The sequence below is a fragment of the Euprymna scolopes genome, chromosome 15, assembly GCF_053919585.1.
Source record: "Euprymna scolopes isolate OS-2025 chromosome 15, ASM5391958v1, whole genome shotgun sequence".
Lineage (NCBI taxonomy): Eukaryota > Metazoa > Mollusca > Cephalopoda > Sepiida > Sepiolidae > Euprymna > Euprymna scolopes.
This window is the reverse complement of record NC_136496.1, coordinates 66,187,565-66,206,649: the sequence shown is the minus strand read 5'-3', so window position 1 is coordinate 66,206,649 and position 19,085 is coordinate 66,187,565. Positions and strand designations below refer to the sequence as shown.

The 19,085-nt window shown below is 32.3% G+C and overlaps 1 protein-coding gene across 3 annotated transcripts in view; it reads right to left on the bottom strand.

Moving 5' to 3' along the window:
* LOC145293856 (glycerol kinase 5-like) overlaps nt 1-4,895 on the bottom strand; it is a 420,415-nt gene extending 415,520 nt beyond the window's left edge. The window contains exon 1 of one of the 3 annotated variants that reach the window (XM_080140555.1): nt 4,387-4,895. The gene's annotated coding sequence lies outside the window, so the exon portion shown is untranslated. The remainder of the gene's footprint in view (nt 1-4,386) is intronic. The other 2 variants (XM_080140557.1, XM_080140563.1) reach the window with 2 other exon arrangements.
* Nucleotides 4,896-19,085: the final 14,190 nt, after the last annotated feature.

Sequence of the window (19,085 nt, the reverse complement as noted above, 5' to 3'; positions counted from 1 at the left end):
AGTTAGGCCACACCACGGCTACCGAGGTATAGTAGGCGTGGTTAGACACAATGTCGGTTTTAATGTGTGTTGGGGGGGGGGCATTCAGGATTGAAACAAAAATAAAAATTGTCGCAGTCTAGAAAGATTTCTCCTTCATTGTCCGAGTAAAGAAAAGAAACAGATACTACACTTCAACGTTAATTCTATTTTGAAAAATAAAATAAAAGGCCAAAATAATTGGTACTAATGCACTTTTGTTGCCGTGCTGGCTGAAATAATAACGTTATGTAGAAAGCCATTCTTAACATTGGGGGAGAGTGTTTTCTAACTACTCTCTACTTTCACTTAAAAATTTAATATAAAAGATATCGTAAAACTTGAATTTAATTTGAAAAGGCTATGTAAAAAAAAAAGAAAAAAGAAAAGAAAATAGCGCGGTAACAAAAGTGTATACGCATCAAATATTTTTTTATCGATAAATATTATTCGGAGCAGAGGTATAAACACCGGTTTTTATTTTGATTTTTTAAATTCAAAGCAACCAAATAGTTGCTATAAATCTGATTTTATAATTAGTGACGAGACGAGCATAAAAAGTGATGTTGTTTTGTTAAATTTAATCGGTTATTTGTTGAAATAAAAACTCCAAAAGCATACCAAAACTATTTTTTAAAATTATGAAATTACCTCTACCAGAATGCATTTTGTTTTCTTCGTAAACAAGTCAGTCATTATTATAGTAAAATAGTTGGGGGGGGGGGGTTAGATTTAAATTCTGTAGATATGTACTAAAGAATGGATTGGATTACTGGTTCTTATCCAGAATATAACCTTAAAAAATTGTTTTTTTTTTTAATACAAAAAAAAAAAAAAAAATCTTTACGGTATACATGCCTGTCACGATACGAAAATATTATTTTCAAAATAATGTCATATTCCAAAAATGACGTAAATTGATCAACTAGTTTGTTTTTTTTTAACTAAGAAAATAATTTACGAATTTTAGCGTTTACTAAATCGTATCCATTAAAATATCAATTCTAAAATCTCAGTAGTTCAAACTGAGTTGTATCACTTTATTAAACATGGCGAATCAAAACAACGTCTCGTTTCGTCATAAAATTTGATTTTCTTAATTAAAAAAAAAAGCTACTTGATCAATTTACGTGGTTTTCGGAATATGATATTTTCACGTACATAAGATTATTTCATTTTATTTATTTTTTTATTTTAATTAGGTTCAATTACGGACTTACGCCGGATTACTTTTTGATTATTTAAACTTTGAAAGAATTTGAACGCATTTAATCTGTCGATTAGAAAGTCATTTACACCCGTTTTTAAACTTGTTAGGAAATTCGCATGAAAGAAAGTTTTAGAACCTAAATCCAATAATTTTATTAGTAGGGATTAAAAAAAAATACCTTAAAATTAGTTTTATAATAATTTGATTCAATTAATAATTTTATGACCGTAATAATTTAAACTTTCAAAATTCTATAAAAAAAATAAATCGCCATTGTTTATACGAAAAACAGAAAATGGATAAAAAGCAACCAAAACAATAAAATGAAAGTAGCCGGGTAGTTAAGAATAATATGGTAAATTATAGTAAATTACTTTAGAAACAAAATTAATTATTTCATAATACTAATTTATTTATTTATTTTAAATTAAACTTAGATTTGTGACATTTAGTTGGTAGTAATTAAAAAAAAAAAATGAAAATAAATTAGCATTGTGTAATAATTCATTGCTAATACGTTAGCAACCATTTAGCTAACGTATTAAATTACGGGGATTTTTTTTTTTTTTTTTACTATAGACAACAAACCGAAAAATTGGCCCAGAAACATTTAATGATTCTGAAACAAGTATATAACAAATAAATGTTACCAAAGGCCAGGGAAGTTACTCTTCTACCTACTTGGATAAGTTTTTTTTGCGTATAACTTATTTTAAAGCATTTATCTCTAATTAGAAACACAAGTAGTGATGAATTGCTAAGTTAGAACTACAAACAAAATGGCAGACATGAGGTTGTCACCTTTTGAGGTCTTAATAATGGCTCGAAAAAAAAAAAAACTTATAGAAATCCACCCAAGAAATATCACCGTGTTTTGAATTAAATAAACACTTTAAAATAAGTTAAAACGTAAAAAAAAAAAAAAAAAATTATCCGAGTAGGTAGAAGAGTAACTTCGCCTTTAGTAACAATTATTTGTTATATATTTGTTTTTGACCACTTTTTCGGTTTGTTCTTTATAGTAGAAAAAAAAACCCATGCCAGTTCTTATTCAGAATTCAACCAAATTAAAAAAAAAAAATACAAATTGAAATTGCTATAAATAGAAAAAACATCGCGTAAATTGATCAAGTAGTTTTATTTTTAACTAAGAACATCAACTTTTAGGAGTAAACAAACAAAAAAAAAGAGGATCATCTTGCGTTTACTATCTTAAAACAAAAAAAAAAAAAAAAGACAGAAGTTCACAATAATTCAAATTCGCGAGATCAGCCTTGTAATGATACTGATTTCACATTAATCACTTTAAATCGTTTAAAATGTACTTGTAGGTTTACCGAGCTGAAATAACCTTATTTAGAAACATAGTTTCAACATGGGGAGAGGGGGAGGAGTGTGTTTTGTAACTTATTCTGTACTTTCACCTAACTACAAAAAGCGTAAAACTTGAATTTTATTTGCAAATACTATTTTAAAAAAATAATGTGGTAAGATAGATGTATAAACACCAAAATGATTTCCATTATATACATATATAAACTTGATCAATTTATGTGAACATAGTTCTGTTCCGTGACGTTCATGAAGATTTTTTTGTAGTTTTGTTTTGGTTTTAATCAGGTTGAATTCTAAATAAGAACCAAAATTTTTTATGAATAAATTATTATATTATATTAATTTATTTGCAAGTTAGTCCTCTTAATCATTGTCGCCATAGTACACTGTCGTCATTCATTAAATATATGAGTTCTTTTATAAAACAGAGATGCATTTTAAAAAGATGCAATTTTTTTGTTTTGTTTTGGGGGAGCACAATTGAATCGTAATACTTGACTTCAACCTTTGAACTTTAAGCTAGAATCTTCTTTCTAATCAGCATATAAAACTGAAAATGCTGCATGATCACCAAGTAAACATTGTTGTTCCGGTCATTTTTAATTAATTAACATGGCAATGGTGCCAATGGATATACTTTGTAACTTTGCGATATTCGAAAGTGAGTTGCAAGCCTTTAAAATGCGGATCAGAGAGTAATTTTCAACTTGAATTAAAGTTTGAAAGGGACGTTTTTATTCAGAATTCAATCTAATTAAATATATATATATATAGAAAAAATATTTATGGTGTACATTGAAGGAAATGTTACGGTCCCCAAATCAAGTAAATTGATTAAGTAGTTTATATATATATATATATATATATATATATATATATATATAATTTTTGGCGATTTTAATAGTAAATTATAGCAATTACAAAGCTGGTTTTGTTCTCGGTAGTTCGAATGAAGTTGTTTCCACCTATTAAACATGGCGGATCAAAACAAAATGTGTCGCTTCGTCATAAAATTCGATTTTCTTTTTTTTTTGTAATGTACCATTTTCGTTGCGTGACCAGTACGTACAGTCCGTACACGCGAATATTTTTCTTTATTCTTTTTTTTAATTAAATTCTGTGCTTGCATCAAAAGGATCCACGAGTTTCCCATAAAAGAAAACATGAAATTTTGGTTTCTTTTCTGTAAGTAACCACATTTTAATTCATACGGTCGTCCGTCCGACTATGACATAATAATAATAATAATAATAATAATATATTTCTTGGTGTTTGAGCCAAAAATCATCGTGTACTATCTATTCTGATGCTGTATTTCGCCTTTTCTGCCTTTGGGCAGTGGAGGAGAAATCCTTAATGACTGAGACAATTTTTTTTATTTTTGTTCCAATCCAAAGTGAGCCTTTTTGGGAGCTGGATTTTCCCCATATTAAAAACCGACCTTGTGTCTAACTCTGCCCTCGTGGGGAGACAATAAATAACAACAACAATAATAATAATAATAATAATAATCTCTTAGAGGAAGAGAGATAACAATAAAGATTATTTGGGTGCTGGGTGAGGGGATATTAACTGATATCAAAATTGAATCTGTTTAACATAAGTTTTGCTTATTATTTTCTTAAATAGTGGCGCTCTCGGATAGAGACATAATGTTTCTTTGGCTCAGGAGGCGGGATCACAAAAAGGGAATATTATTAACATGATGTTATCACGTTGTGTGCCTGTGTTTCCTGCTTCTACGTAACTTACACACTGTTATTATAATTAAGCTACTTAACTTTTAAGTTACGAAAATTCGTTATTTTTATGTTTTTACTTACCTCTCTTATTTTCAGATCATCTTTTTTCTTTCTTTTTTTTTTAATATTTTAATCAGGCGTCGTTGGTAAATGATAACCGAATACAGCTTGCAAAACGGAACTTAACAAAATACAACAGTTGATGACAGTTTTTAAAAAGAAGTGAGAAAAAATGTTTTAAATCCGTCGCTTATTTTTGGACCGTAATGGTCATCACAGGGCAATGGCATAATATTAATGCGTGTCCTGTCCGGTATAGAGTTTTTTTTTTTTTTTGTTTTTTTGTAGCAGTAGTTATAATAATAGTATTTGTTGTTGTTGTGGTTGCTGTTGGGCAGAACCAGCTGTTGTTGTTGTTGCTGTTGTGGTTCTAGGGAAGAGGATGGGATTCATTTTTTTCAGTTACATCATCACCAGCATCATCCTCAGAACCACAAATGAGAAGGAGAAGCACTAAAGCCACGTGTTAGCAAAACAAAAAGGCGGATGAAATCTATACGCGACAACATTACATTAAAACTTGGAATGGAACTGACGAAACGGAATTCACAAATCAAAAAAAAAAAAAAAAAAAGAAAGAAAGAAAGAAGAAAGTGATTAAACCCCAGAAAACCTAGTATAAGTTATGAAAGTTTTGCTTCGTTTCGTTTACACAATCAAGTGTGTGTTTCTCGTCTGTACATCACTTATTTTATTTATTTATCAAATGTTTATTGATATAAAAAAAATGCAATATCGAAAACAAAATGATAACATTCCTATTTTTAAAGTAATTCAATTAAAGAATTGAATCCATCAGTATGCATTTCGGTTTCTTCCAGCCGTTTTAATGATAGTTTTAAAAAACAAGAAAAAGAATGAATTACTTAATGACCATCATTTTTAAACAAATTTAGGGTTTGTATTACTGTACACATAGATTCGAAAAAGTTGTCAAAAAACAAATATATAACAAATAAATATTATTAAAGGTAAGATAAGTTACTTTTCTACCAAACTGGATATATTTTTTTGTTTTTATTCAATGTAACATGTTTATTCAGCTCGAAAAACATGCAGTGTTTACCGATGTATTGGAAAATTCAAAATGGCGCCCGACACTCTCTTTAACATAGTAAGTTTGGGAAAAGATGTTATAAATAATAAACTAGATAAAATACTATTTAAAAAACACCGAATATATGTCAACTTATGTCACGGTAACATATAATGAGCAAATTTCTAACAGTATTTTGTCTAGTTTATTATTTATAACATCTTTTCCTGAACTTACCGTGTTAAAGAGAGTGTCGGGCACCATTTTGAATTTTCCAATACATCGGTAAACATTGTATGCTTTTCGAGCTGAATAAACATGTTACATTGAATAAAAACACGAAAAATATATCCATTTAGGTAGAAAAGTAACTTATCTTGCCTTTGATAACATTTATTTGTTATATATTTGTTTGTTTTTTACAACTTTTTCGAATCTATGTGTACAGTAATACAAACCCCAAATTGAACATCATTTAATAGAATAAAATCAATTATTGCTTTAAGAGGTTTAGCAAACCTCCATGATTGGAACATTTTGGAAGATATTTACATCCTATTATTTTATAGACATTAAAACGTTATCTTAACTAAAATAATAATATTATCATAAAAACCGCTTTAAAAATTGCAGAAAAAAAAAACAAAAAAACTTATAAACAGTTTCAGTTTCAGCATGGTAAAAGTATACAGATCGGTAGATAATTAAATTCTACTGCGGTTGTCATTTTTTAGCGACTTATTGAGTATTGACTGCTAACTATTCTGCATTTTACCGTAATATTTAAATATAACTTTTCAATTAATTAATCAATTAAACAACAATAACAATTATAATGACACTAATAGCAATAATAATAATACTAATAACAATGGCAATAATAATACTAACTATCAGGATCTGTGGAAATTCCACTCTGGATAGCACATTTTTTTTTTTTTTTTAGAGAAAAACCAATAACGCACAGCAAGTATGAAAATAGTGTTCATTGTATTTTAAGTATAGAACGGACCATGAATGAGATAAATCAATAAATACTAATAAATACTCCAAAAGTAATATTGTGCTACATAGTTCAATACAAATAACATTGTATGAGATAATCTTTAATTTGCTCCAGCACATTTTGACAGACAATGTTCTTCGGGGGGGTTTTGGGGGGGGGCTGTTTCTCTTTAATGTTGCCTTTTTTTTAGATGCTCTGATTGTTGGTTTTAAATCGCATTTCTTAGGGTGAAATAAAATTCTAATTTATTTTCAAAGTTTTAAAATTCTAACTTTTTAAAAATTCAACGTTTTAATCGCTGGTGGTCATGTTTCTTATTGTATACATGTTTTTTATACACCAAAAATTAATGTTTACACGTTTGAAATTCAATTATACATAAAACATATTTTTTATACAAAAACAGGTACTTGTGAGGAATGAGTATCCAGAGGATTTTAGTACTTACCTAGTCAGTCTCTAGTATTGACAGAAAATTCCGAGTCAGTTCCAGAAAGAATTTAAAATTTGCAAGTAACCTTGTTTTTCTTCCCTTATTTAAGGGAATTTTTTTAATATTTCTTTTTTAAAGGGGGTTAATTTTTTTTTTTTTTAATCTCTAACCCTACGTTAATCCCTTGTCTGCTAAGTGCCCTCTGCCATTTTACATTTTTTCTTTTTCAACTTGTAAAGTGCTTCATCCATTTTCAGAACTGAATCAGGATTTTCCGTCAATATTTGCAACTGACTGTGTAATTACTGAAATCCTCTGGCGCCCTGCTACAAGTATCGGACATGACAAAACGAAAATGAGGTAAAAAAAACAAATAAATAACAAATAAACGTTACCAAAGGCAAGATAAGTTACTCTTCTACCTACCTGGATAAGTTTTAGTTCTTTTAACTGATTTTAAAGCATTTATCAAGTTTGAAATGCAAGTAGTGACGAGTACTTAAGTTAAAACAAAAACAAAGATGGTGATATGAGGGTGCATCCTTTGTAGTCCCGAGAATCGGTTAAAACTCGAAAATAAAACACAATACTGATAGAAATCCACCCAATAAATGTCACAGTAATATTTATTGCATGGATTACTACCAGTATTTTGATTTATCCATGTCCAGACACTTTGGATCTCTCATCACCTTAATTTGCGACTGGCAAATTCACATACCTACTTGTGACCACTTCGGACATGCGGATCATCTACGACACCTCAACAGATTTACCTCACCCTCTTGTTCCAGTGACCCAATGTAGGGTTGTCTTTGATATGCTTTACAATCTGTCACATTCTGGATTCGAAGTTACAGGGAAACTGATTTGAGCTAGATTTTTCTGGATGAATATGACACCACTGTCTGAATACATTCCTGCATATCATAGCAAAAGTGAAAGGTACACAAGCATAGCAACGCATCACTTGTAACATTCAGCACTTCAGTCACTTGATTCAGCCATGTTTATATTAATCTTATTGGACCATGGCCGATCAGTCAGAGATTTATTTATCTCCTGACCTGTATTGATCATTTCACATGATGGTTTAAAGCCATTCACCCTAAGTGATATTTCGGTTGAATCTGTAGTGTGAGCTCTAATATTGGGCTCGATACTGTGTTACGGAGTTCCCACAACTAGTGATGCAAAATTTGAATTCCATCTTGTCCATGAACTTTTCAGGATTTCATATATTAAGCATATCAGTACGATTATGAAACCACGTTACTCAATTCAACAACAAACATTAATTAACAATGTTTCTATAGTCTTCTTCTTCATCTTCTCTTCTAGCTTACATTGACAGTTGCTGATGGTGCGCACACTAGTTTACAAGTATTTTTTGTAATATGAATCAAAGGAAAACATAGAAAACATTTTGTGGATGTTAGTTGGGCTGTGTGTGTGTGACACCATTATGGGAAAAGTCTGTCAAGGCCTCTTTGTCAGCAATTGACCTCAGCTCATGTCGATCTGTTCTGAGCCATGAACCATGTTCAACTCGCAACTCCTCCACTGTAACTGTCATCAACCGTTGTAAATCCAAGACTTTATAAACTAACTATTGCAGAACTCATTGTCACTTCTAAAACTAACTCTAAAATATATTAACCGATCTTTTGTTCCCATTATTGCTACATTACAATATCCTGTTATATCGAAACACAAAAGAAAGCTAAAATAGGATTGTTAATCAACAATCCTATTTTAGCTTTCTTTTGTCTTCCTTTATGAACACCTTCCTATACTTTTGCTCTACTGATAAAATAATTTCTTCTTTTTGTGTTATATTTTTTCCTCTTTTTAATTTTTATGACTTCCTAACACTTGGGCAGAGGAATAAATGCCGATAGTTTCACACAATTAGCTATCATCCAGTTTCTAACAGGATGATAGAATGCTTCCATTGGCAATTCAAAATTGCATTATATGCTTATCCAGATCAACAGTGATGGACCAAGTATATGCCTATCGTCCTTCTTGGCTGTCGTGCAGTTATCAAGGAGGATCTCTGATACTTGCAGTAAAACTCGTTTATGGAGTACCTCTTTCTTTTCCAGATCAGATACTGACCCTGATAGGTTAAACTGCAACTAATCCAGCTTGAAAACTGTGATGATATTTAATAAGCTCCTACTTATGAACCCTTTGCCACAGACAATAAAATCTGTAGTCCCAAAAGACATTTCATCATGAACCCATGTCTTCCTACAAGTAGATGCTATCAGAGTTGCCCTCACTCCATGTTGTACAGGTTCTAATCACGTGCTAGCACGTTTTGACAAATTGTTCACTCTAGAAAAAAGAGACAATATTGATTGTTAGGGTTTGTTTAGGCATTATAACACAAGAGTCCCATATTCTTCCTGTACATATACTTTGCATCAACCAACTCATACTACACCTGTACAATTGCATACACCTCCAAAAGATATATATGTCACATGTAGTGGTCAAGAGGTCACTACCACATGTAGTGGTCAGCAAGTACATTGGCAAAAAACAAAAACAAAACAAAACTGTGCAACACTCTATATAATGATTGTATCATAGTTTCCAAGTGTGATACTATCAACCTTCCCTATCATAAGTGTAAGGATGTAAAAAAAAGAGAAGAAATATATAACAAAAAAAAAAAAACGAAACAAGTTTATCAGCAAAACAATGGAGAGGAAATTGTTCACTAAAGTACACAAAGAAAGCTGAAATAGGATTGTTAATCAAGGTGTGGCAGTAATGGGAACAAAAGGATCGAATAATGAAGTTCATTATGTTCAGAGTTAGTTCACAGTAGTTTTAGGAGTGTCAATGAATTTCATGATAGTTAGGGTGAGTTGCAGACAGTCTTGGGTTTGTGATGAGTTGAGGACAGAGTTGAAGAGAGTTGCAAGTTAGACACAGTTGAACGAAGATGGTAATTTGAAGCATAACGAGATGAGCTGACAGCAACTGATGAACACAGTCTCGACAACAGATGTAGATGTGGACCTTAGCGTGTAGAGGGTCAGTGGTGTCACTACTACTGATCTTTACAGAATGTGTCGGAGTTTGTGTTTTGTTTTATTTATTTATTTATTTTATATACTTATGAACGTGTGTGTGTCCCCTTCTATAGCCACCAATGTAAAAAACGGCGACATGACCAGAAGCGAAAAGGAAACAGGGTTGGGGTTGGCAACGTTGTCGGATGAGAGGCCACGTGGTATTACACCAGATGTAAATCCACTGAAACTCCAGTGTTTATCAAAAGTGCTCATTGACAGGCAAAGCATAATTATAGTAAACATTTCTTTCCTCTTTTCTCTAATGAAGTTGCTTAATCAGACAATGACCAATCAGCCCCCAGAAAGTAATAATTTTGAGCCACTGCTTAAGGGTTTCATCCAGAGCCACTTTGGGATATGCAAAGATGAATTTTTGCTGTGAATGTTTTGAAGGGGGTAGGGCCATAGATTGGAGCTCAGTCGAGCACCTCCGATCTAAAAAATTCAGAAACATAATTATGACACTGTTGAATTAATCTTTTGGGAAGTGGGAATTTTCTCTTTGATTGATCTAAACTGAAGCCATCTGTTTAAAAATGAATATCTTTTCCCTCTTTTCTCTCCACTCTTACTGAGAATACATGATTAAAAAAAAGGGTTTCTATGAAAAAATGGGATGAGAAATGTGAATTACTTGATTTGAGAGCAAAATCATGTCTTTTGGTGGTCTACTTTTTTTTTGTTTTTAATATTTTATCTGCTTCCAAAAATCAAAGTCTATAGAGGATCGGCTTATTTTGCCGAGAGGCTTTTTGGAATGAGGCCAATTATTAATGCAAGGGAACAAAATAGAGAACTAAAATAGTGTGTGTGTGTGTGTGTGTGTGTGTGTGTGTGTGTGTGTGTGTGTGTGACAGAAATAAAGAGGGGGGCACCTTCTATTCATAAATATTCTTATTATATATTCATATATGAACAGAAACATATTGTATTCGACCAAACTTAATTATGCTTTATATAACAGATTCTCTGGGAACAGACACTCATTTTTATGCTCACTTCAAAAAAAGGTCCAGTTTTATTTACTATACAAGTTACAATTGTTTCGACCATTTACTGATATTTTTATATATAATTCTCTGCATACGTTTTTTTTTTATTATTCTTATATCAGTGGGGAACTCATCAGTACCAAGAATATACACACAAACTAAACAAAAATAGTACCTTTTTTTTAAGATGAGTATAAAAATGAGTGTCTGTTTCCAGTAGAGCAGTATATTATAAAAGTATTTATAGCTCTAGTATTGCACTATCGAGCTATCTAAATGAACTTTGTGTTATTAATATGCTTATTTATATAAAAAATTGGAAAATTTTATTTTAATAGTATATATTTCTCTTAGTCTGTTGGTCGGTCTATTAGTTTATCTGTCTATCTGTTGTACTTTTCTTTATAAATTACTGGATCAATTTAACTGAAATCTAGTATGAATCTTTATTATGATAAAGTGCAGTGGACTAAATATTATGGTATCTGTTCAATGCACAGTTAGGCATACATAGAAGTTAGTATTTAATGCAAAAATGAACACAAATTTAATCACGTATAACCATCGATTGGGCATAAAACACTAATTCTTGTATAATAAATAAAACTGAACCTCTTTTAAGATGAGCATAAAAATAAGTGCCTGTTCCCAGTGAAGTGTTATGTCATAAAAGTATAGCTCTAGCGTTGCACTATCGAGCTATTTAAATGAACTTTGTATTATTAATATCCATAGTTGAATACAAAATCGGAGTGCATAACGTATTTGAGGGAAGATTTTTACATACACAAAATAACTATTATAAACTGTCCTTTTAGTGAAAAACGGTTTGATGATAAGAATATATTGTTTTGTAATTTTATTTGTCAAAATTCCCTTCAGCTTCATTAATGACTTTTATGTATTTTTGAGATATAAATCACCTACATACTAGTATTAGGTGATCCTTATTCATGTTGAATATTACTCTTGACTATGGAGAGTTTTAGGTTTTATTTAGTAGTACTCATCTGATTGATTTTCACCTCAAACAAAGTGTATTGCCGCTTGGAACATAAAGAGATACTATTTGGGATCATGACAAACAGGAGAGTGTGGGGAGTTGAGCAAGCAAGGTGCCTGTTCATATTACATTTCAACTTCTGCAGATTAGTAGAGTCACGGCAGCAGGAATCAGGGAGGGAATTCCAAAGTCTAGCAGTTCGAGAGAAGAAACTATTACAGTAGAAGGCTTTCCGGCATTTAAGGACCTCAGCAATGACGAGGTGGGTTTTATTGCTTCTTGGGTTAGTCGGGAGTATGTACGTCAAGGAGGCACAAGTGCTATGAGTTAATCAGAGCATATTCTATTAAAGATATACTTGTAAAACAGGCACAGGGATGTGAAATTACATCGATATGATAGAGGTTGGAGCCTGTTTGACAGTGTTAGACCTATTAGATTTGAGACTCTTTTTTGGACCTTGTCTAAGAGTGAGAGACTAGTGGTAGATGCACCAGCCCAGATGTGGCAACAATATCCCATGCATAAGCAAATTGTGGTTTTGTAAAGGTATAGAATGCTCTGTGGTGTAATTTTCTAGCACAGTAGAGGAAGCCCACCTTCCTTGCAGCAGCTTTGGCAATGTCCTCAATGCATATGTTTCCGATCCATGTTGCCTGTGAATATTAGATCAAGGAGTTTGAAAGATGAGCTCTCAGATAGAGTAAAAAGTAAAAAAAAAAATTGAGATCTGGGGAGTAAGGAAGCCAAATGTTAGAGGGCATGTGATCATAAGTTAAAAAAAGAAAAATTGTTTAAAATTTATTAGCTTGGATTAAGCGATTTTCCTCACCTTTTCTGACATAAAAGACTCTTTTTACTCATCACATAAGATTTGTATCCGATGTTTTTGTGGACAACATTTCAGAAATTTCTTTCTGGCTTGAAGTATTCTTTTGCAATCAGCTTCATGCATCTTCTAGGATTGCCACCAACAGTGTACTATACTTGCCAAATAAATTCAGGTTCTCTAATGCCACTTACATTTTTATTAAGTCTTTGCAAACTTTGTAAATGAAAGATCAAGCAACTTTTACAAATGTTGGGCCAAAGTTATCTCACTTGCAGAAATTTGTTATAAGAGTTTCAGCATGCATTTGATGCAAGAATTTATAATTTTGTCTTCCCCATCCAGTTGGAAATTCAAAATAAAACTCTGCCTCTTATCATGTACTAGCCTGGGTGCCCGGCGTTGCCTGGGTGTTTGGAGGTGTGTGTTGAGCAAAAAAGAAAAGTAGTAGTAGGCAGACAGGCTCGAACACGTACCACGAAGGAGGAAAAGAATGTGAAAAAACCCCCCCAAAAAACGTGAGGTGTTTGCTGTTGCACCCATCGCCAAACCGGAAGTGACGAATGTTTAAATTAAGGCTAGTCAATCGAAAAGAGGGGATGACTTTCGGAAATAATGGTCAAAAAAGCGATCCCTCCCTGTAGAAAAGTGTGCAGTTGAGGGTGAAGGAATTAATGTTTTTTTAGCCAATTTTTTTATATTTGTTGTCCGAAAGGTCGAACTTTAAAATAATACTGATCTTGTGAAAATCTGTCACCTCTATCGAAAGTTTTAGACATACATACATACATACATACATACATACATTCAAACAGACAGGTGAGATTTATATTATAGATTAGGACCCTACGCCGGTAGGTAGAGATTATGTTAACCAGTATGAATTTCGAGAGTGTTTTATTAATTGCATGTCGGGACAACCTGGTGGGTAATGAAGAGGACCCAGGGTGATGTGAAGGTTCAGAAGTCAGTTCTCTAGACAAAACACACTAGAAGCAGGTGTTGAATTGTTAGATGGAAAATGGCGTCACATGTTCAATCTGGAGTTTTAGGGTAGTTCACGGCTAGGAAAGAGCCAATTAAGATGTACCGACATTATAGAAAATCTAAGAACAATTTTCTCAACACCTGTCTGTTCATTGATCATTTTTAAGCTAAGTGAAAAAATTAAATAGAACAAATTAATTTTAGCCTATCTTTTTGAAGGAATAAATTTTTGGTCTTTGCCTTTGTGAACGAACCTCTCTTCCCAATAAAATTGTAAAACTGCCAACAAGTCTCTATTGTGTTTCCATACAAGTTATTGGCCTGAGTTTAAAAAGCCACTGGATGATACAACAATAGAGATCAATAGCTACACACATAGAAAGGTGACGATTAAGATTGAAGACCACACATGCATGTAAAATAAAAAGACTTTTATTAGATTGGTTCAAAAATAATGTTTTTTGACATTCAACTATATATATATAAAAAGATTATTTTTGCACCAACCTCATATTAGTTGTTTCTTGATTGCTCAATGGCGATAACACATAGGTGCAAAGACTATGTGCTTCTCTTCGTTTAATGAAATGTTACATTATTAAGTGTGATCTTCAGACTGGTCAAACGTCATTTGAACCAGTTCTAATGTTCCAGCAGTTTGGGCTTTCGTGTTGGCTTTCTCAATTAGGTTATCTTGCTGATAACACTAGTTAATAACTTTAGATTAAAAAAAAAGTACAAGCCACATAAGATCTTTTTTTGGGATAAGAAAAGTATCCTATTCCTAAACCCATCATTTCTTTAGATTAGGCACCATTCTCATGTATATATGATATTTTATTATTATCTTATATATTAATACAATAGCGTGTGTGTTATTTTCTGTGTCACACTTACATTTAATTGTTCCATTTCTTGTCATAAATAATTTTACTAAGAATTCTTCATAATTTTGGTTTCGGTTTCAATTATAACTGATAGCACTTAAGTCATCTATTTTTTTTATAAATAATTTTACCAAGAATTCCTCATAAGTTTTGGTTTCAGTTTTGATTATAGCTAATGGCACTCCAATAGTCTATTTTTAAAAAATAATTTTATCAAGAATTCTTCATAAGTCTTGGTTTCAGTTTCGATTTTAGCTGATGGCGCCTTAGTAATCTATTTTTTTATTAAATAATTTTATCAAGAATTCTTCATAAGTTTTGGTTTCGATTATAACTGAAGGAACTAAATATATATATATACAGGGTGCCCCAAAAGAAGCTGATGGTTAAAAAATTCATAACTCTTTTGCATTTTTCTTTTATTTTTTTCAGATGATCTAGAGTAGCCCTTCCAAGGTCAGCATGAGTCGTTACACTGCCGAGGAGCGGATATTTATTGTAGAGTCGTATTTTTCGGTTGAATGAGTCAATATCAGAAACTCCAAGAAAATTTGGACGAAACTTCAACACAAGAAATTCCTCTACTCCCAATGCAATAAAAGCTATGGTGGCTCGATTTCATGAGCAAGGGTCTGTATATGACCTCCCTAAATCTGGGAGACCCTGTACGACAAGAAGTGATGAGAATCGTCAGAGATTAGCAGAGAGTGTGGCCGAGGATCCATCCACATCAGTAAGAAGGAGATCAAGACAAATTGGGATCTCTCGATCATCTCTTCACAGAATGCTTCATGAAGGGGGCACATTTCCATATAAAATTCAATTGGTGCAAGAGCTTCAGCCAATGACAATGGACAATGCCCTGCAGAGAGCACAAGAGTGTGAAAATGAAAATGGTGGACATTTGAGTAATATCATTTTTCATAAAATTAGACTTTGTGAAAAACATACCATAGATTAAGTTGTGTAAATAAAATTAGAATAAGTAGACTATGATATCGTACTATATCTCCAAAAATCACGGAGAGGCTCATCTACCTACATATGAAAATTGGTAAGCATAACTTAAATTTTGAGTAAGTTAATCAAATTTAAAATCCATCCACTTCTTTTGGGACACTATATATATATATAAAGTTTGGGATTCGGTTTCAATTCAAGCTGATGAACCCAAGTCATATAGTTATATTTTTTTCTTTTTGAAATCACAACTTTATAATATATAAAAATCGATAGAACATTATAACTCTATGACATAAATCTGCAAGAATTAAAATATCATATTTAAGCTTACTTTACGGCCGGGCTATACCAGACGTCCCTGCTAACTTGGATAAATACTTTTGCAGTTTTAACAAAATAGCTACAATAATATCAGAGCGTCTCCATTTACACTGAATATCTACAGAATGCAAACATCAATATGAATCAGTCCCCTGTGGAATTTCCACAGGTCCCACTAGTTGGTTATAAATGAAAAACACAAAACTATCAATTTAAACAACATTTTTCCTCTTAACCCTTTTGTGTTGACTGTAATCTTTCTTTTTTAAATTCCAGCAGTAGTCTGCCAACATGCCAGGGCTCCATTATCCTTTAAAACTTTTCTCCATCACAGAAATATACTGATAAAATCTCTCGCCATGTCCATCACTCACATCACTAAGATTCTCCACAAAATTCTTGAAAGTGAGAATTTTGCAAAAAAACTGTACCTAATTCAACACACAAAAAAAGGGCCAAAAATAGATTTTCTATGCCATTGTGTTTACAAAAATAGCCATAGATGTTCTGCACCTTTTTTCGAGTGTTGCACAGTGTAATCAACTGATTCTCAGAAGAAAGAATAAAAAATGTGTAACTTTTTAACATTAAACTTCGCACATGTTAGTTTTTTGTAAATGCATGTCTCTGTACATGTGTGTTCTCAGTTGTGAGCGATCACATGTGATAAAACTATGTTAGTCCATGCGACAATACTGTTTCCATGGTCCTCTTCTCCTTTGTCTTCTGGCTGTGTCATCATTTCTCATATTGGAGGCTTCCAAGGGGTGTGTACTTGCTCACAAGTATATAAAAATAAAACAAAAACAAAACAAAAAAAAAAAAACAGAAAATACATTCTGTAAACATCAGTTGCACTGTGTGCATGTGTGTGTGTGACATCATCAATTTTTTAAATGCTAAAGTCCACATCTATCTCTGATAGGTTCATAAGAGTAGTGGTTGATGGCCAGAAATCAGAAGCTCGCAGTATTAATGTTGGAGTCCCTCAGGGATCCATCCTGGGCCCAACTCTCTTCCTGATCTATATTAATGATCTTCCAAATCACATCCTTACATCATTTGTAGACATTTATGCTGATGACACTACTATCTATGGTAGCACATCTAAGACCGTAAACGACCAAGTTCTCTCCAATTCTCTCTCTCCTCTGATCTTGAGCACGTAGTACAATGGGGAAAGGAGTGGCTGGTTACTTTTAATGCATCTAAAACCAAGCTTCTCTCTTTACATCATCAACATTCTAATCCACATTTGTCATCAATTGAAATGAATGGCTCTCGTCTTCAGGAGGCCTCAAGTTTTGACAAGCTTCTGGGCTTGACCTTTACTCCTGATCTTAAATGGAATGCATACATTAAATCCGTTGCCAAGGCTGCTGGAAAAATGGTGGGATCCTTCAATCGATCCAGTAGATATCTCACTGCTGATACAATTCTCTATCTATATAAGAGCCAGGTACGTCCAAGGATGGAGTACTGTTGCCATATCTGGGCAGGAGCTGCTAAAAAGGACTTATCCTGCCTTGATAGAGTTCAAAATAGACTTTGTAGCCTACAACCTCTTTCTCATAGAAGAGATGTTGTGAGTTTGTCTCTGCTTTATCGTTATTTTCATGGCAAGTGCTCGGCTGAGCTCCAATCTATTGTCCCCCCCTCGCCAGACTTTCATAAGAAACATCCGTCTAGCAGAAAACACTATCACTAATTTCCCCCACTCTCTAAACGTAGATTCCATGAACAAAGCTTCTTTCTTAGAACTGCACGCCTGTGGAATTATCTTCCGTTTTCCTGCTTTCCAGCTGACTACAATAAATTTCTTTTGGTCAAACTCGGGAATCTTTCTGTTGAACTTGGGAATGTGCACAAAATTTCGAATGGAACCCTTTACTTAATCCGTGGGAGTAGCATGCTCTCTTTCTGTCAGCCATGACTGGGTAGAAGTCCTAAGTAATTCATAATTGTATTTTGAGTGTCATCTGCACTGATGATTGAACCTTCAACTTCCGGAAAAGTATAACCTTACAACTGAATTTTACTAAATACTTTAACCATTACCCCACGGGTCCTTGCAGATTCCAGAGTTCTGAAGGTTGGTGGTTACACTGATTGAAATGTGAAAATAACCCTCAAGATGAGAGCAGTAGTTTGAAGAATTCAAATAATACAAGTGAACAGAATTTTGTTTGTGTTAAGTAAAATATTTATTTTCTTGGAAAAATCTATCCTGTTGAAATGAACAGTTCCAATTAACTGATGCAAAAAAAATAGATATTTAATTTTTCAACATGTTATTCTTGGAAAAATCTTTTTCTTCGTCTGTATTTAAGGAGGGTTTATTAACAAAACTAGTGTACGATCTTTGACAAAAATGATGGAAAAAAATATCTTATGCTTTGCCAGTGTTTGCTCTAACATTCATATAAAATCATAAAATTATGCAAGTAATTTAATGGGATGGGGGGTGGGTGTAAATTGATGATCTTTTAGATCAACACATTTTAGGTGAAAACAATATTACGTACATGTGTCATATTGAAATTAGTATAAATTACACAAAAATGATCCAGTAGAAAATGTGCTATATATATTTTTAACAAAAAATCAACAATTACATTGTTTAAAAATGCTTGGCCCTTCATTTAAGTTAATTAAAATCAAGGGTGATAAGTCAGTTTGTCATACTAAATTGGTCATACAACTGTTCTACATTAAAACATACAATAAAACTTGATAATTTGACAAATTCTATTTCATAATTATTGGAATTTATATGAATTTCGACATGACAAATAAGTATGTAGTAATGTTTTCACCTGAAATGTGTTGGTTTTAATGATCGTCGATTTTTGTTTTATTAAATAAAAGAAACAAGGAACAATAAAAAACAAAAATAGCAAAGAACAATAAAACAGCAATAACAAGAAAAACAAAAAATAACAATAAAACAAAAAATAAGAAACGCACACAAAAATACTCAATAAACAAAAGAAAAAAAAAAAAACACTTTTATGATGACAGATGTGTTTTTATTTCCAAAACATTCAATGGTGACATTTCCTATTCCAACTTCCTATTATTCTCTCAACTAATTCTATCCGTTTAATATCTAAAAATAAAATTTAAAAAAAAAAAAAAAAAAGATCAATAAAAAATAAAAAGCAAAGAACC